Below are 20,363 nucleotides of genomic sequence, written 5' to 3'. Positions count from 1 at the left end.
GCATGGGTTAGAATGCCTCCGGGCCTTGTGTCTGTCTCAGCCAATTTTCGATGAAGTACTCTGGTGCATGTCCTTCTATGTTCTCTGGTAAGCCGACGAGCCTGAGATTATTACAATGAAGACTGTTTCTAGGTCCTCTGTCTTGCTGGTCAGAGGGTTCAGACGGTTGTGCTAGTGTGCTGTCAGGAGCTGAAGTAGCACTCTCCTGGCCTGTTCTTGTTCGGATACTGGTTGCGACGAGCACAAGTATTTGTCCATGCGGGAAGCCTTAGTCTTTGCTCCGTGCTTGCCCACAATGTTGTTGATTTGTAGAGTAGCTTTACGTCCAAAAAAACGGTGCAGTAGCATAGGATAATAGGTAGGATTAGAGGTAAGGTACAGAGCTGCTGGCAAACACTTCCTCTCAAGTTGCCATCTTGGATCCGCCCCCAGAAAGCAAAACATTTAATCTATTAGTGGAAGGAACAACACTGGCCTGCAGGGTTGTTTTACCCATTGGTGAAAGCTGCCATGAAAGGTGATCAGGAAAACAGAAATTACTGTACTGTACTGTGTTCTGGGAGTACTCTTTATTGAATTGGGAGTATGAGTAACGGATAATAAAGAATGTAACTTATGTTTCCATTTCTTACTTTTTATAAAAGTTTATAATAAACACACATGAGCATTCACAAGTTCAGCTTGTGTAACACTTTGCCTTTCAAACACATAACTTCTACATGCGACTCTGACTCTATTGCTAGCATAACTGCTGTATTGGGCCCCCAATGCAACATTTTGGGCCCCCACTTTCTCCACGCTTAACCTCATAGCTACGTTCTTTGGGAGTTACAGTTCCCAACAGCAGCCCCATCAACAAGATGAGGGGGTCTGTCATGTTGGTCCGGTGAAGCAATCGTCTCAAGCTGACACAGCAGTCAATCAGGTGTCTGCTGCTTGGGTAGCTCAATTCAGTCCTCTGCACTGCTCAACACTGTGCTGTGCATGACTCTGCAAGAGAAGAATATTTATCGACATCACCAACCATCCTGCTACAAAAATGGTAGAAAGGTAAAAAGGACACTTTTACACAGACTTCACACATTTTATAAAACTTTTTTTAGGCTTTTTACACACTTTGGAGTACATTTGCACATGCACATATACACACAACTTTTAGAACTGTACACATTTATTTTAATATACTTTTTTTTATTCTTTTTTTACTATTTTGTCTCTTGTTTTTTTGTTTCCTTAAAAACTAGCAACTAGCAGATCAGGTATTCTGTCCACAGTTTTATTTGGTTGTGGTGATTTTATTGCATTTGTAACCCTGTATTTCTGTTAATTTAAAGTTTTTTTAGAATTGCTCTGTAGTTTGAAGTAAAAAGTCGTCTTTATCTATTGTGGTTTTGTCACAATGTATACTTTCCAAAATTATATGGCTTTCTGGTGTCTTTGTACTGTAAAGCTAGTCTTTTGATACATAATTGACTTGTGAGCTTTGTTAACAGAAGATGAACTGCAAGCCAATACATTCACATATTTTGTATCCAAAGTTAGGGTGTTTTGCAATCATATATGAAATTGTGTGAAATAAATGTGGCAGACTGCATTTTTTTAGCTGCATGTCATAAAATATGGCTAACTTTATCAAAGCTTTACGGTAGACCACTGGCATTCATATTTAAGTTGTTTTCATCTTGGTACCTAGTGACATGGGAGATGCTGCAAAGTGAGAGCATTTTCAAATTTCTTCAAAACTGCCATCTTTAAGAAAACTTTGCAGTTATGGTCATTTTTAGTACAAAGTCATATTTACCCACTTTGCATTTAGGAGAATGTGTCATTTCCAAAATATATAGAGCAAATGTACGTTCCAAAATATATATTGCAAATATGGTGATTTTTGCAGTTGCTGAAATTACATGATAAATAATATTTGTCGTTTTCATTTTGGGACCCCAACATGCAGCATAGTTAGGCAAACCAAAACATCGGGCATTAAACTGTTCAGTAGACCCCAGGCACACTTTATGTAGGATGTGTTTTTGGTACCTAATGATATGTGGGATATAAGATCCTGTAAACTGGAAGGGTAAAAGTAATTTTTTAAAATGTGAGTGTTCTTTCCCAATATAATGTAATGTAAGTGAAATTTTTGGCCTTGATATCTAAAATGTGCCCATTCTCAATTGGTGCTTTGGCAATTAGAAAATGTACTGCTGGGAGATTTTGAACTATACAAGTCAAAAATTGTTATTGTGTGTTCAAAAGACATAGGACTATATGTATGTGTATATTATTACAGTGTTTTCCATAATGTTTGGGACAAAGACACATTTTTCTTTGATTTACCCCTTTGATTTTCAATCAAACAAATCAAGCATGCACATTCCAGACTTTAATTTAAAGTTATTTACATACATTTAAGTTTTACCTTGTAGAAATTGCAACACTTTTTATACATGGTTCTCCCCCCCCCTCATTTCAGGGCACCATAATGTTTGGGACAAAGTAATGGTAGGTATATTAAAACAGTCGTGTTTAGTGCTTTGTTGCGTATCCCTTGCATGCAATGACTGCTTGAAGTCTGCGATTCATTGACATCACCAGGTGCTGAATATCTTCTCTGATAATGCTCTGCCAAGCCTCTACTGCAGCCACCTTCAATTCCTGCTTGTTCTGGGGGCTTGTTTCCACTTCAGCTTATGAAAGGCATGTTGAGTTGGATTTAAATCTGGTGACTGGTTTTGCCATTTTTTTAGCTTTGACAAACTCTCGTGGTGCCTTAGCAGTATGTTTGGTATCATTATCTTGTTGCAGGATGAAGCAGCTTCCAATGAGTGTGGAGGCATTTACGGGAACTTGAGCAGATAAGATGTTTCTATATACCTCGACTTCATTGTGCAACTACCATCAGCAGTTACATTGTCAATGAAGATGTGTGCCAGTACCTATGGCAGCCATATATGCCCAAGCCCAGGGGCGTATTTATATTAAGACACCCAAGGGCCTGTGCCATGTCGGCAGATTTTGGGGGGCAGCCCTCGGCTGCCTATAAATAAATTTTTTACATTTTAAAAAAAAAAATTGCCCAGCCCCTGCCACGGATTTTGCATGACGTAGGGGGCGTGTTTAGGTCTGTTGCCTAGGGTGGCATGGACCTAAATACAGCCCAGCACAAGCCATAACACCCCTATTACCATGTTTAACAGATGAGCTGATATGCTTTGGATCTTTGGCAATTTTTTTTCGTCTTTACACTTTTGTCTTGCTATCACTCTGATACAAGTTAATCTTGGTCCCATCTGTCCTTAACAACTTTTTCCAGAATTCTGCAGGCTCTTTTAAGTACTTTTTCGCAAACTGTAATCTGGCCATCCTGTTTTTGTGGCTAACGAGTAGTTTTCATCTTACAGTGTAGCCTCTGTATTTCTGTTCATGAAGTATTCTGTGAATAGTACCCCTGTTTCAAATGCTTTAGCAGGAAACCGTCCCGAGTCCCCCATGCAAGGAGAAGATAGGCAAATGGCAAAAGCAGAGCGTATGTTGCGTGAAGAAGTGCATTTTGAGATCAGAGCTGAGATATACTGTAGGTAGGGGCTTCATTGTTAAGAGCCTTAAATAAGAGTGTTAGACATTTCTATTTCATTCGAGAAGAGATTGGGAGCCAGTGAAGACGTATGCATAAGGAAACAGCTGATGTGGGGATATGAGATCGAAGAATGAGTCTAACAGCAACATTTAGAACTGAAGAGTTGTGAAAGGCGAGATGTTGTAACACCTGCAAGGAGTAATTTGCAGTAGTCAAGGCGGGAACTGGTAAGAGACCAAATAAGTGTTTTAAGCTGGCCATAGATGCAAATGAAATGGTTAGTGGCAGGTAGGGAGATGGGAATCTCCCCATCTCCCTACCTGCCACTAACCATTCCGATCAAATAAAGTAGTTAAAGGGGACCTGTCACCCAAAAAAATTATTAATAATCCTATTTTATTACATCAGTCAAGCAAAATTAACTTTAATTACACTAAATAAATTATTTGAATCTTGTTTACTTCAGTCTGGGAATTCATAATTACAGCAAGCAGGCAGGAGGCATTTTGTGGACACTGTTATTAAGGCAAGTCTTGCATCAGCTCAGAATCTTGTTTGTGCACCAGAACTGGGGACCTGGTATCCATCCCCATGCCCTGGCTACACAATTAAACAGTGAAGAGAACGGGCGAATGTGGGGGAGCAGCGATTTCTAGGAAGTGCTGATATGTTTAAATGAGCTGATATGTTTAAATGAGCTTACAACAGCTATGAATGCTTTTATAAAAAATAGAAATTGGATTTCATGTTTAATTTGAAAAGGACTTTTATTATACAGCTTTTTGTGTCTGGGTGACAGGTCCACTTTAAAGAACAGATCAGCCGATGTTCTGCCCCTGACAGCAATCGCACAAAAGTTATGTCCGACAAAGCTGGTGACAGTCTCCCACTGAAAATCGTACGATCGGCAAAACATGCAGAGAAATTAACGCCAGCCGACAAATCTTTTAACCTGACCGATCATCCAATGACCGTTCTCCGCAGGACGAAAAATGTCAGGACTCTCCCACACACTGTCGAGGATTCGTACAATCGGATCTTTGCGTGTCTAAGCTTTAGTCGTGTCTAAGCTGAGGTAAGGTCATAATGGGGCAATACTGCACAGATCAATACAACAGGATTTGTTAAGTGTTTGGATATGTGGTGTAAAAGAGAGGTGTGAGGCTGAGATAATTCTTAGGTAGCCTTTCTGTGTGGTTGACTGAAGGGTGATGTGATTGAACGTGAGCAAAACCTGAGGTACAGGGGAAGATGTTGGAGGAAATATCATGAAATCTGTTCGAGAGAATCCGTTCAGGATTTTTTTCTTGAGTTCAAGGCAGTACCCATGAGATTTTTTTGTGGAGTCTGTTGTCAAGGGAATGGAGTCAAACAGAATGATAGCTCAAGAATACCTGAATCAACTGTTTCGAATCAGGAGCAGTATAAATAGTTACTCTTTAGGAAAGACATACTGGATTTTATTCAAGCCTTTTTCTGATAAATAAGGCAGCGGGCTTGTTGAGGCTGGTGCTAGATTTGAGAAAATTAAACAAATACCTGCAAGCAAGGAAATTCAAATGAATCATTAGCGTCCATTATGCAAGCAGTCTCAGTGGGAGATTGGCCAACAAGCATTGATTTAAAGGACACCTACTTTCATGTGCTGATTGCACAGGAAGTATCTGAAATTTGCGGTAGACTACATACATGTGCAGTTCAGATGCTTGCCATTTGGTGTAGCACAGTTGCCAAAAGTGTTTACAAAAGTGTTGGTAACACTCATCGTGGAATTAAGGAAGGAGGGGTTAGCAGTGTACCATTATCTAGACAATATTCTGGTGGTGGCAAATTCAAAGTCAGAACTCGATTTTCATGCTTTCAGAGTAGAAGAATTTTTGCTAACCCATGGTTGGCTGGTAAACCAGGAAAAAAGTAATTTGGTTCCCACTCAAACCCTACAATATTTGGGGGCTCTCTTCCAAACAGAGGTTTGTCTTGCAGTGGACAGACAAGGGAAAGTAATCGACTTAATAAAAGATTTGAAGACTTAATAGAAGAGTACTGGGATCCATGTCGCAACAATACAGATTGTGAGATGGCCAAAGTGACACGCTTAAGGCCCTTGCAGCTTTTTCTTTTAAGTAAGGTGAGACACCCTCACTTACATTTACAGAAGAAAATGGTGATATCACAGGTCAAGAATACCCTGTTTTGGTGGTTCAATCAGGAAAATCTGGCAAGAGGGATTCCTCTGGAAGAACCAGATTGGTTGTTAGTGACCACTAATATGTCAAGTGTGGTGTGGGAGCACAGATAGGCGAGAGATTTGTACAAGGCACGTGGAACAGAGAGGATGTGTCAAATATTCTGGAATTGAAAGCAATAAGAAAAGCCCTGTTGTCATTTTCACACTTATTAAAAGGCAAGCAGGTAAAGTTAATGACAGACAACACTACAACAGATTGGTCAAAAGCCTAATTTATGTATTTCCTCCATGTCCATTAATTTGGAGGGTGTTAAAAAACAGAAAAAGAGAAAAAGCAGAAGCCATTGCTGTAATTCCCTTCTTTCCCAGGAGGCCATGGTTTCCCCTTCTTCAGACTTTGGCAATAGAGAAGCCAATGCGGATTCAGTATTTTCCTTGCTGGCTGTCGCAGGGATCCATTGAGTTCCAGGGGCACAATCATCTGTCTTTGCTGGCTTTCTGGTTGAGAGGGAGAGATTAAGATGTCTCTGTAGTATTACAAAGTGTGGGAGAAGTTTGTGAACTTTGTCACGGAGAAAGCGGATCCTTTATCACCATCATCCACAGTAGTGGTAGAGTTTTTATTCTCGACATAAGAGAAAAAATTACATTGCAGTACACGGTGAGGCAAAGTGTCAGCAATTTCAGCCTTAACGGGGAAAACATGGGCAGAAGAACCGATGGTAAAAAGATTCTTCAACTCCATAATCAGTTAGACCAATGAAGAGAGATTGTCTTCCACCATGGGATCTTCACTTGGTCTTACAAATACAGGCTGAATCTCCATTTGAGCCATTAGAATAAGCTTCAGTATGGAATATGACATTGAAGGGGATATTTTTTGGTGGCAGTAACGTCAGCCTGTAGAGTTGGAGCGATATCAACTTTGGCGGCCTCTGAGCCACATACAGTAATCTTTGAAGACAAAGTAGTGTTGAAACCAGCATTCGGGTTCTTGCCGAAGATCATATCAAAGTTTCATATGGAGTTGGATGTCATCCTGCCTTCCTTTTTTCCTTTTTACGTAGAGAGAATCAAGTTGTGGAGAAAGTCAGCGACTATTCATAACTCCAAATGGATTCAAGGTCAAGCTCCAAATAAGAGCATGACTAGCTCCTAGATAGATTTTTTTTAATATATGTTTCATATATTTATATATGAGTCATTGAATATGACTTTGTTCCTCCCACCAACCAAGGTGCAGTTTAGCAAAGCAGGGGGCAAATTTCACATCCATAGCGGTGCCGCAATATTGGTGGTAATATTTCTGGTTGAATAGAAAATAATTGTGTGTGGGTAAAAACTAAATTGATTCCAAAATAAAAAATATTGTGTTGTTCTCATATAGTCTATAACGATAAAGGTGATATTTGATAGCAGTGATGCCAAGGTCATGTGGTATACAAGAATAGAGTGAGGTATGAACTGAAGCCCACTTTAAATTGTGTTGCCATTTAAAATGATTAAAGACATGCAGTACGGGCCACTATCTCTCAAATAGCTAGGAAGTCTCAAAACCATGGGTTGTAAAAAGTGACCTATTAGTTCACAGAGTTTTTCCCCCAAGGAGCCAATGCCTGCAATAATGGGTCTCCCTACGGATGGCCTATCTTGTTTGTGTATTTTAGGAAAATGAAAAATAGGGGTCTATGGAAAATCAAATATTATCACTTTTTTTTTTTTATCAATAACATTGTTCTGAAGAGCTTTTTCAATCAGGGCATATAACTCTGTTTTAAACATTTTCGTGGGAGACAACTGGTTTGTATCATTCGTCATCAGAGAGTTGTCTGAGGGCTTTTATCTAATTTTCTTTGTTTAGGACAACTATTTGTCCCCCTTATTCTGCTTTTCTGATAACTATTTTTTTCTTTTTGTAAAGTATTAAATGCATTAATCTCATTGGGGTTAAATTTGAATTTTTCTTTTTATTCATACTAGAAGCATTTTTTACACTAAAAAAGTTTTGTTAGGTCGAACTCAACTTGTTTTTGAAACCGAACAATAGTATTATCTCTTAGGTGGGCAGGGTAAAAATTAGAGGGATTAGTGAATTTTTTTACTATGAGAGTAAGACACTGCATTTACTTTACTCATATCAGGTGTGGTTTCCCTATGAAGTGATTCAAGTTCTAGCACTGCATTTAACTCTTCAAAAGTATTGAATCTTGACTGCAAAAAATCTTGTGAACTTGAGTCTACATAGTCAGAAATAGATGTATCTATTTTTTCAAAAAAATGTTTTAAATTTTACAATTATTTTATGAAGCGATTACTTTCAACCACTGTATTAAACAGGTCAAAATCATTGGTTGGGGAGAAAGAAAGTCCTTTACACAGCAAACTTTACGAGGACGGTTTAATACAGTGGTTGATACTAATCGCTTGTTTTGTTTAATATATTGGTATTTATAACTATGAATTTGTCACCTCAATGTTTACTATTTTGACTTGACTTCATTACAAAGAAAATATCTTTCAAATGTAATAAGTTTCTCAAAGAAAATATTTTAGAATTTGTACTACCATATGCAACCTTAGATAGTATTAATTCCATTTACATCAACTCATGTGATAGGCTGTTCTAAGCTTGAATGCGATTGGTCTGTTTTCATTTAAATATCTGTGTGTATTCAGAAGATGTCCAGCCTATGATTAAGTGCCCATAAGGCACGAAACGCCTAAGGCTACATGATTTGAGATGTTCCTTGTTCAATAAAATATACTTTTAAATTGCATCAAGCATTGCAGTGAAGTCCAGTTTGTGCCAACCTATGAAAATCATACCCCATCAGATAAGGACCACAACACGCTCTTACACTTCTTTTCCAACAGGTAAATCAAACCTACCTGATTGAAATGTGGTCAAGATGCAGGCCCAAAATCCATGTGGAAGTAGCTTAACAAAGGGAGACTTGCTTTGAACATACATATCTCGAAGATGAAGACATTGTGTGTAAGCCTGCAGATAAGGGAGGGTTACTTGTGATCATGAATAAGACTGATTATATTGCTAAGATTAAATGTCAGCTAGAGAATACCAATATTTGGTGTTTATTACACGATTGAACAGAGTGTGTTCAAACAATTACAGGATAAGGTGAAAAAATATAAATAATTTGGTCGCATAAAAATGATTTTGTAACCCCAGCTTAGTTATAAAGTGAGTTATATAAAGTGAGTGATAAAATCTCTTTGGAAATTTCGTAGGTTTAGGTTTAAATTATGAAATGGTTAAACTTGAGACATGAATCTTTATAAGCACTGGCTACTGTAACTATAATAAAATAACACTGACAACACATAAGCGCAGAGTGTTTTTGTGTAGGTTTATAGTTTCTGTGCTACAGGTCAGAGTGGCAGACTAATATAGCAGGACATTTGAATATTGCATGCTCAGAAGGAATTGGAAACCCAGGAGCAAAAATAAACTTAATTCCCAGTACATCCTTTCCATGTTCTAGATCCCTAATCATATTGCTGTCAGAGTAGTGCTGACTAAACTGCACAAAAAATATTGCTACAGATGTAATACAATATAAATGTGCCCATTGCTGTATGTTTAGAAAGTTTTAGAAAGGGTTTCCATTATATAGCACTGCAGTGCAGTACAAGAAGTATATTGTATTTGTTTCACTAAACATTTTGAATCCACATAATGCTGATTTTACAAACATATTTTTCTTTCTTTTTTTGTTTATGTACTAAAACTTAGAGTAACTTTTGAACTGGATTTTCCCTGTCAGGAGTACCTCATATCCCAATATTTGACAATATTTAACTTTTAGGGTAAGGCCACACAAGGAGATTCAGGGAGATTTTGTTACCTAGCGACTAATCGCCTCGTCTTTTGAGCGACTATCTCCCCGAACTGCCTCAGCGTTTTTCCCCATAGGCTACAATGAAAAGTCGCACTGGCGATGCGCTGGAGATACAATAATTTTTTTAATTTCCCATGCGCAATCCCCATTGCTCCGGTCCAGATGATGAAAATTTGCACAAATAAAGTGGAGGGAACAGGGGCCTAGGGGCGCCCACTATGTAAATCCAGCCCTGGGTCCAAATGCAACCATGCATTGATTTGATTAAAATCTAAAATATGAATAGGAGAGGACCTGAATAGAAAGAAAAAATGTCAATAACAAGTTTTTTTTTAGATATGGCCAGTGACAACTCCTTTAAGTCAGAAGAAGAAGGCAAATCATTCAAAAACTAAAAGAAAAGAAGAAAAAAATTAATGCCAATCAAAAATATGCTTATAATTAGCAATTCTGGGGGGCTGAGCTGCATGCTTTGCTGAGAGGCAGCTTCGCTGTACACTATCCTGGACTCCACTTTTCATTCCCAGCACAAATACTCACGGTGCCCGGGTTGCTGGTCAGAGACTCCTGGAACCTCCGGATTAGAAATATGGGGAAGCACATGCAGCAGAGGCAGCCGCACGCCTTGAGCAATATGCACAGAGTGAAACCCAAAATGGCGCCTGCTGCTCTACCTCACCTCCTGTGCAGCAGCAGTCACAGCAAGATAAGACCACGGGATGATATTCTCCAGGTGATTTAATAACTGCCAGTCCTCTCAAACAAATACATTTAACACCAAAATAGAGGAAGTTAAGGTGGAATTATCCCTGCTGAAACAAGATCTGTTGACAATACGGAAAAGGACTGGGGCACTGGAGAAGTGCTTGGGTGCCTTGGAGTATGGCACAGCCCCTGTACCAAGGGAACTCATACAGTTACAAAAACTCCTGAAACTGGCTACAGACCATATGGAAGATATGGAAAACTGCCAAAAGAGCTCAAACATTGGAGTGGTGGGGCTGCTAGAGAGGAGCGAGAGCCAAAAGCTTTGCTGAACAGTGGCTCCAAGACATGCTTAGTAAAGACATACTCAAAGCAGTTTGTTGTTGAGCGGGCCCATAGGGTCCTAACGCGAGCCACCGTGCCCAGGCCTTTTCTCATCAAACTCCTGAACTACAGGGACGCAGCACTTCAGCCAGCGTGGAAGAAAGGGATGATCCAATACCAAGGGGCCCCTGTCTCATTGTACCCGGACTACTCAGCCACTCTTAAACGGCAGCTCAGTACCTTCTACAGAGCAAAGCGGCAATTGCGAGACCTGGGAATTACTTATAACATGCAATATCCAGCCAAGCTCTGAATTATTGACGTGTTTTATCAACCAGCTGATGTCAAAATTGGCTGGATCCACACCCACAGCTTCCTCTGCCCAGCTCTCCAAGGCAGCAACCTAGACCAGCATGCTCCCCATGACAATGAGACAGTTCAGCTGGTTCGACAGGCACTGTAAGTAATCTAAGAAACAGTACCTTTTGGTGAGGGACTCTGGACTCCTTGCAACTGATTTAAACGAGGGGGTTACCAAGGGAGTGACACGCTTGGTCTAACCCTGGCACCCCTAAATGGCTGGACACATGGAATAAAGGAGCTAGGAACCCCCTCCCCATCCTCCTTAACTGGGTCCGCAGTTAACACTGTGGTTCAGACCCTAACTGACCAGCAGACTTGCATTACCCAAACTCAGTCCTTCAAGACTGAGAAAGAGTTAATTGCAGTTACTCCGTACAATTCTGTTTTACAAACTAAGGTTCGGGTGTGGGCTCTCTCTCACTTAGAGACTTTGTTTCTGGAATAATGTATCTCCATTTGGTGTGGGGGGGGCAGTTGGGGGAATGTTGGTCCTATCATTGATTTCTTTCCATGGCTTTCTTCTTTACCTCTTTTTAATTTGATGGGCTCCCAATATTTGGTTACTGTTCTCGGTGTGCCAGTCCATGTAAATGTTGATAGGTGTCATGGTGGGTCATAAGCTTAGATTGATCTCCTGGAATGTCAGGGGATTAAATGAGAAAATTAAAAGATCTGTGGTAATTAATCACCTTAAGAAGCAGGGGCAGATGTAATCCTAACTAACTTAATAGACATGTGGCGATGGTCGAATCCACGTACACGGCAATACTCATGTTACAAGGCAGCCACCTCTGCACTCTCCCGAATTGATTTAGTGCCTCGGCTTTGCACTTGATCACCTCCATCTCTTACATCTCTAGAATCGGCTCTGACCATGCCCCACTCCAGCTTGAAATCCAACTGAGAGATGGAAATGGTGCACGTCAGTGGAGATTACCCCCAAAGATCACTCATGATTTTGTGAATTCTGGTATATAAACAAAGACACAGCCCCAGATAAGGTAGTTTAGGACGCCAGCAAGGCCTTTGCACGAGGGACTTATATTTCATTAATAAAGGAGGCCAGGGGTAGACAAGACGTGGACATAGAAGCCCCTCTCTATCGGAATGTACACTGGAGCTTTATCTCTGCTGGAGCTTTATCTCCGCAGACCTGAACTTACTAAATCACTTAGTTGGTTTTATGCAGTCCTACTGCAAGGTCATTTCAACCACATTAGGCTTAAATGGGCTCAGGATCTCCCACAGCTAGAATCAACTGACTGTGAAGATCTGCTCACACAGGGTCCTGAAATCAATATCAACAAGAGTGTAGAAACATTACATTTATGAATAGGGGGTGTACACTGATTATAATGCACAAATGTACATGTATGACTTGTAATTCATATTCATGGGAAGCTCATGAATATGAACCACCCCTTTGACTTTTGTTGATCATAGCCAGAATTGAACCTAGGATGTCAGTGTTGCAAGGCAGAAATGCTAACCACTGAGCAAATAAGCTGCCTTTACTGATTGTCTAGGTCAGTGATCCCCAACCAGTAGCTCGTGAACAACATGTTGCTCTCCAACTCCTTGAATGTTTCTCTCAGTGGCCTCAAAGTAGGTGCTTATTTTTGAATTCCAAGCTTGGAATCAAGTTTTAATTGCATAAAAACTAAGTTTAGTGCCAAGTAGAGCATCCTGTAGGGGTGTCCAAACTTTTTGCAACGAGGGCCAGATTTAGTGAGGTGAAAATGTGTGAGGGCCGACCATTCAGCCTGACATCCATTCTGAGCTTGCTTGTGATCAGGATCATTCACTCCTGGAGATGGACGGGTACATGACAGAAGTCTCTTTGGACTTATTCTCCGCAACTCATTTAGACAAGGAATCGCGTAGCTGTAGCAGTAATATTTGGGCACATGCTGCTGCATGTGTGCTGAAGGTGTTAACAATAGACATGTAATGGCACGTAGTGATGCACCGCTCTCGCATACTATTGCTAACACCTTCACCACACGCAGCAGTATAGATGATCATTTCACTGTATCATGTGCCCAAATATTACTGCTATGACTACGTGATTCCTGATTGCACTGTGCTGGGGGCCACATTATTATTAATTTCATGAGGGAGGCTGAGGGCCAGTGTAAATTTGAAAATGGGCCACAATTGGCCCACGGGCCTGACTTTGGACATGCCTGATAGGCTATCAGTCCACATAGGGGCTACCAAATAGCCAATGACAGCCCTTATTTGGCACACAAAGGGACTTTTTCATGCTTGTCTTGCTCCCCAACCCTTTTTAAATTTGAATTTGGCTCACTGTTAAAAAAAGGCTAGGGACCCCTGCTCTAGGCAGATCCATAATGAAGAAGGACCATAGACTCCTTGTCGAACTTGGTATAGCAAGCAATGCCAGTCAGCAGCTGCAAGAGCAAACATGGTTTTGAGCTGTATTAAAAAGGGAATAGATCCAGTGCTCAAAAGAGGTGTTACTGAATTAGAGAGTCCAAAGAAGGGCAACTAAACATGTTAAGGGTATGGAAAGTCTCAGTTATGAATAAAGACTGGCCAACTGGGATTGTTTAGTTAACGGAGGATATAACTATGCATAGCTATATAAGGGGGTCCTGTACTAATATAATTCTTTACCAAGGGCAAATGTTCCAATTAGAAGAAAGGAGGTTCCATCTTAATATTTGGGGGTTTCTTTATGGTGATAGCTGTGGAGTTCTCTCTGATTCTGTAGTACTAGCAGATACATAAGTTAGCTTTATAAAGGCTTGGATGGCTTTTAGCAAGTGAGGAAATACAGGGTTATTGAAAATAGCTCTTAGTTCAAGTTGGTACTGGTACTGGTTTGATTGCCATCTTGGAGTCAGGAAGAAATGTTCCAGTCTGAGGCAAATAAGAGTGGCTTCAGGGTTTTTTCCCCATGTTTTGTATCAACTAGCAGTTACACACACATAACACGCACATAACATGGAATTTACCAATTATACACACACACACACACATATGCTGTTTTATGGGGGGTTTTCTGGGGTTTTTTCTTATAGTATTGTTGATTTTTTGGCTGAAAAAATGTTTTATTGCCATTGTGAATAGCGTATTCGCTAACTGTACTGTGCAATACTTTTTGTATGTTATTTTGGTGATTATATTGCAATTTTGGGGATTTTGGTGCATTTTTATCCATTTTATTGCATTGACAGCTCTGCATAGGTGTTGCGTGCTTTTTTTCTGTCCGTAAAACCTATTTTGCCAAGCTAAAATATTCAAACAGTGATTCTGATGCTGATTACTTTGGCATCAAACTGTTTAGTAGACCCCCGTGTTCATATTTAGGATGCTTTATGCTGGTAATGATACATGGACAATACAATGCTGGAAAGTTGAAGCTTATTTTCATTTTCAGGTATTTCACCAAAACCGCCAAATTTGGGAAAGCCTTGCGACTCAGTAGTTTAGAGCAGAAAGGCATGGGTACCCATTTTAGATTTGGTAGAATGTGTACTTTCCAAAAATATCTGATTTTGGGGGTACGCACAGGACTATTCGTATGCGCTAACTCTAAATGCCAGATACTTTGGTAAACCTGTGCACAATGGAGATCAAACTGTTCAGTGGGGGGGCGGAGCCAAACCACGCAGTTTTGTCCTGGAGCTCTCCATTCCCTAGCCCACAAAGGTGCACAAATAGAGCATACCCCGACGCTACTCTGCACACCTGCCAAAGCCTAATAACCCAGGAGAAAGATGGCCCCCAAAAACCCGGGGAAAAAAGACTCCAAGAAGGTATCAGAATCCTTTGCAGAACGACATACCAGGCAGTTGGTCACCATCTTGGATCACCAGGCAGACGCCAAAGCTGACTCAGGGACTGTGGCTCCTCCGTTCACAGCAGCTGAAATAAAACAGAACTCAGAGCTTCACTCCAGCATGATTTCAAGCTTTTCTCCACCGAAATTAAGAGGGAGGTGAGAGACCTGATCACCTGGAACGCAAAATGAGCGAGTTTACATCAGCTCATAATGAAGTTGCCAATATGCAGCAAATTATGGAGAAGGAGATGGCACAGCTCACCGATAAGGTGGCAGACCTTGAAGATAGGTCTCGCCGCTGCAACATCAGAATAAGAGGCATTCCGGAAGAGATTAAACCGGAGGAACTCAAGGCCTACTTTCTGGATCTTTCAGGATACTTTCTGGATCTCATCCGTGCTCGATGAGGCATCCCAAATTGACCGGACAATTGACTGCATCCACCGGGTCCCTAAACCGAGGACGGCGCCTGAAGCAGCTCCCAGAGATGTTCTCACCAAATTGCATTTCTTTAAAACAAAAGAAAGTTTTGATGCTGGCGAGGAAACTGGAAAATTGGCCAGATAAATATTCACTGGAACTATTTACAGATCTCTCTATGGCTACCCTAGCTAAGCGGAGAACCTCTCTTGAAACCACAAGAGCACTACGAGAACATAAAATTCCCTACAGATGGGCCTAGCCTACGAAACTCTGAGAAACGGAGCCTCCTATACATTTGCCTCGCCAGATGATGCCAAGAAGACGACGCACAAATGGATCCACAAAGATCCAGATATAGAGAAAAAGTCAGAAACCTCCAACCGGGCCAGATCCTCTCCAACACGTCTAGACACGCACCGGGACACCGCATAGGCCCTGCTGCTCCTATCTCTAGCAAATGGGCCAACCAACCTTCCATTGGAGGCTGAGAAGCCTAAGGGGCACGACTAACCCCAAGTTTGGGCCCGGGAGGAAAACAAACACCTGAATTCTCCTACCCCCCTACCATCCCTGTTGATAAACAAGAACCTAAGCACGTCACCTTTGAAATATACAAGCATTTAACAGACAAAGGGGGCAGATATCAGGTGGTGATCTGCTTGCTCAATGGACAACTGTATACCTCAGTGAACTTGTATGCTCCTAATGATCACCAGGACAATTTTGTACAGAAATTTTAAACATGGTTTATGAAATGAAGAGGGGATGCCTTGTGGTGGCAGGAGATTTTAATATGGCATTAAACCAATCACTTGATACCCAGAGACCCCTAGGGAAAACCTTCGCCCTCAACTACCTTACGAACAGCGCATAAAATGGCAGAATGTATCTCTGAAAATGCATTGATAGATACTTGGAGGGCTTACAATCACAATGCTAGGGAATATACGTACTACTCCCTGAGAAATGACCCTTACTCTCGGATTGACCTGATTCTGGCTGACTCTCAAACCACTAATGCATTATTACAACGCGATCATGGTCAGATCATGCATCTGTCATTGCGGATTTTAAATCACAGCAGGATCAGGTACAGTCCAGAGTCTGGAGGATTAATGACTCTCTGTTAGCCAACCTAGAGCACAAACGCTCCGGAACTATCTCCACAAACAGTGTGGCTGACCAACAAAGCGGTAGTCAGGGGTGAGCTAATTAGCTTGAGCAAACGAGTGAAACAAAATAGGGAAGCCCAACAAGAAATGCTGGAGCGACAAAGCAACTAGAAAACATCTAGTTCAACATCTACCCCTGAGCTTGAACTATTAAAACTAAAATATTATACAAAAGGTAACAAAGCGTACAAAATGCTAGCGCATAGACTCATGTACAAGCTCAAACCAGAATCAAGTCTATTAATCATAAAGGGAACCTCCTTACTAACCCGAAAGAAATAGCAGAATCCTTTGAAGAATATTACACAGGGCTTTATAATTTGACCCATAAGATCCAAGAATACAACCCCACACAAGAGGAGATTGATGTTTTCTTAGACTCAGTCCATTTACCCTCTCTAACCAGACAGCAGCTAGAGACCCTCAATGACCCATTCACAGAGGAAGAAGTAGCAACCACGATCAAAACCCTAAAGAATGTCAAGTCTCCTGGTCCTGACAGGTATTCTAATGATTATTATAAAGTGTTCGCTCATATATTAGTGCCCAAGCTTACTAAACTTTTCAACTATTGGGTGGAGACCGACACCATAAGGTCAGAATCCCTTGCAGCGCATATAGTCACCATTCCAAAGCTGGGAAAAGCCCCAGAAAACTGCACTAACTACAGACCAATTGCGCTCTTAAATACTGACATTAAAATATATGCCAATATCCTTGCATTGAGATTAGTTCTGCTGCTCCCAAATTTAATAAAAAATGACCGAGTTGGATTTATACTTGGTAGGCAAGCCACAGACAATACTAGGAAACTATTAAATTTTATTCATATTGCGGAAAATGAGTCATCTCCTTTTCTGGCCTTATCGCTAGATGCAGAGAAGGCTTTCGACAGGGTGAACTGGATTTACATGCAAAAAGTCCAAGAAAAAATCTGACTGCATGGCAATTTTCTAAGGGCAACTAAGCTGTCTGCTAAAGTGAGACATAACCAATGGGACTAGGCAGGGGTGCCCCTTGTCGCCCCTTATATTTGCCTTAGTAGTAGAACCTCTTGCAGAGAAAATCCACGTACACCCAGGAGCGAGCTTAAGGCCTTCCAACACATCTCACACTATAAGATTAATCAGGGCAAAACACAGGCCCTTTCAATAGGTTTACCCCTTGCAGAAATTGCCCAATTGAAACTATTGTACAACACTGATTGGAGAAGTACGTATATTACTTATTTAGGTGTTAGGATTCCCAAAACCCTCAACCAAGTATATAAATTAAATTTCCTCCCCTTACTGCAAGACACCAAAGCAGATTGCAATAAATGGCAAAGGTTTGTTTCAAAAATGTCTGGCATTTCATGTAACCAAAATGTTCAATTCTGCTGGCACTCTACCTGCCATGTTACTAGGTTCTGCTCCTAACAAACTCTGATTATCTATCTTTCCCTCTTGCTTGTCTATATCTCTCCCTTCTATTTTGGGACTAATCCTTATGTACCTGTGCTACCTAGGGAGTATAGTGAAAAGGGGATTTGTTTATTTACTTTCTCAAAGTTCCATACAGGGAGTCCTGCCCCTGTTCCTATCTTCATCTGCTTTTCTCAATGATTGGTATCCAAAACTGACAAGGGATGGACTATGGTCAGGAAGAGGAGGAGCAATCCTGTAGTCCTGCCTTCTAGAGGGAAGTCAACATTAACCCCTAGGTACCTATGCTACCTATACGTGACGTCAAAAAAAGGAATTATAGTTTACAAATCCCCTTATCTTCAGTCTCCTTGTTTGCCCTGTTTATCTCAAGAAATAAAAAAAAAAACAGATTTACCGTATATACCTGAGTATAAGCCGAGTTTTTCAGCATCCAAAATGTGCTGAAAAAGTCTACCTCGGCTTATACTCGGGTCAGCGATACCCGAGTAGCTGAGATTGCAGTCACTTTTAATCATTCCTATACCAACAGTTCACTTGGGGAGAGACTGCAATATCCCACAATGCCCTCTTGGTTATATGAAAGAATAACAGTGCGCCCTCTGTTGGCTATATGAAAGAATAACAGTGACTGCAATATCACACAGCGCCATCTGTTGGTTATATGAAAGAATAACAGTGACTGCAATATCACACAGCGCCATCTGTTGGTTATATGGAAGAATAACAGTGACTGCAATATCACACAGCACCCTCTGTTGGTTATATGAAAGAATTGTGGGCTATTTGTACGAATATTTAATGAAATTATATAAAATTATTTAAAAGAATTTAAGGCTCCTTATAAGTAATAAACAGGAGGAGTCTTAAATAATATATGCCCAACTCTGAATTCGATATCGAGCTTTCCCAATCAATTGGTACAAAGGGTGAAAAATCAGGACAACTATTTAACAAAATAATTAATTTATTTATATATAATAATAACAAATCAAATTATCACTTCTTTTAAAATCCACCAAATACTTCTTAATATAAACACAAGATAAAATTTATCAACAGATATTAATTGATAAGACCAAAATCATTAATATGGCGAGCATCCACAAGACAATATACACTCTTATTAATAATAAGGTATTGGAATCAAAGGAGGAATATGTGACTGATTGTGGTTTGCTAAGGAATTCTGTACTTAAATTTTCCTATTTCCCCATTAAATCGTTAACTTGAATATTATATATATATATATTAATGAAAAATAAAATGGACCCAAATTAAACAGATTATTCCCAGTTTGCAATTCTGGGAAAGTCAATGTTTAGGGTATGACTATAATACACATAGGAATAATAAATATCCAAGCATACAACTTAATCGAGAAAAAGTATAGCAAAAATTTATATTTACCAGATGTAGAGTTTTCACTGGCCTGTGATGTCACCCTGATCTCACTTTCTAGATCTTTAAAATCCACTGGTTCTTTTCTTTTTAGTTGAAGAATGAGTCTTCTTATAGTTGAGAGTTTCCAAGTAGTTTTAGATTCCTTTCCTTCTCTTTCTTTCAGATGTAGAGTTTTTCTTCTTCAGTCAGCCCTCCTTTTCTTATCCTCTTTAGTTTCTTTTTCTTTTTTCTCTTTTTAATTCCTTTAGTATCCCAGTGTCTCCTAATTTATCCCTCCTTTCTGTCTAAAACTCAACCCCTGGGATTAATTAACTAACCAATTGGAATTGAAGGGTAGTCTCCAAAAGTTAAACTATCACCATCTAATCTAAATATTTTGTAAAATGTCAATTATTGACTCCTGGGCGTGATGTCCTACACTACCTGTAGATGGCACTATTGCCTCAAACATCGTGACCTAAAAATATCTAAAAAATACATAATAGCCTTTGACCTCCTTAGTCTGGTGTTAAACATTACTGTTGACATTGTCTGAGACTGAAACAATACTTTATGATTCCTTAATACCTTCAGTACATATACAATATACTTGTGAATACACTAGCCATTCAAAATTGGTTTGTCTTTGATTAATTATTACCCTCTCAAACAGGTGTGCTCTATACTGTGGATAGTTTGTAAAATCCTTCAAGGTGTTCTCATCTTATTCACACAGACACCAAGGATTATACAACCTTTGAGATTTGTTTTAAGCACAAAGGTATACCCCTGTGTTAGGAGTCTGATAAAACATCCTTTTCAGAGCAGAAGTTTCTTACCAACTAAACATTAATTTACATAAAACAAAATATAACTTCATTTCTCACCACTATATGATTAATCAAATATGACTATGAAGATTTTCATTCATCCAGGTCATAGTATATCTAGTATAGGTCAATCTAAAAACAACTGGACTTGCTGAGTAATCAATGAAGACGAGAACTTCCCACACCAGTCAGTTGAACTGAAGAAGCTGCTCGGATGAGTAGATTACTCAGCAAGTCCAGTTGTTTTTAGATTGACCTATACTAGATTAATCAAATATGCATAATATCAATCATGAATATGTA

General features: G+C 40.0%; 1 protein-coding gene and 1 long non-coding RNA gene across 6 annotated transcripts in view; one reads left to right on the top strand and one right to left on the bottom strand.

Annotated features, from left to right (window-relative positions):
* Positions 1–20,363, top strand: part of mfhas1.L (malignant fibrous histiocytoma amplified sequence 1 L homeolog) — a 58,516-nt gene that overhangs the window by 24,577 nt on the left and 13,576 nt on the right. The window contains exons 2-3 of one of the 5 annotated variants that reach the window (XR_005967437.1): positions 4,377–4,652; positions 8,640–8,770. The exons of 3 other annotated variants lie outside the window; for them this stretch is intronic. The gene's annotated coding sequence lies outside the window, so the exon portion shown is untranslated. Of the gene's footprint in view, positions 1–4,376; positions 4,653–8,639; positions 8,771–20,363 lie in introns of those variants that run through there. One more of the 5 variants, XR_005967436.1, reaches the window with a different exon arrangement.
* LOC108711659 lies at positions 909–19,307 on the bottom strand. Its single transcript, XR_005967438.1, has 3 exons — positions 19,258–19,307; positions 8,655–8,766; positions 909–990 (listed from the first exon to the last, which is right to left on the bottom strand). It is a non-coding gene; the product is annotated as an uncharacterized LOC108711659 (long non-coding RNA).

Source organism: Xenopus laevis, chromosome 1L, assembly GCF_017654675.1.
Source record: "Xenopus laevis strain J_2021 chromosome 1L, Xenopus_laevis_v10.1, whole genome shotgun sequence".
NCBI classification, from domain to species: Eukaryota; Metazoa; Chordata; class Amphibia; order Anura; family Pipidae; genus Xenopus; species Xenopus laevis.
The sequence above is the reverse complement of the archived record's forward strand: the minus strand, read 5'-3'. Positions and strand labels throughout refer to the sequence as shown.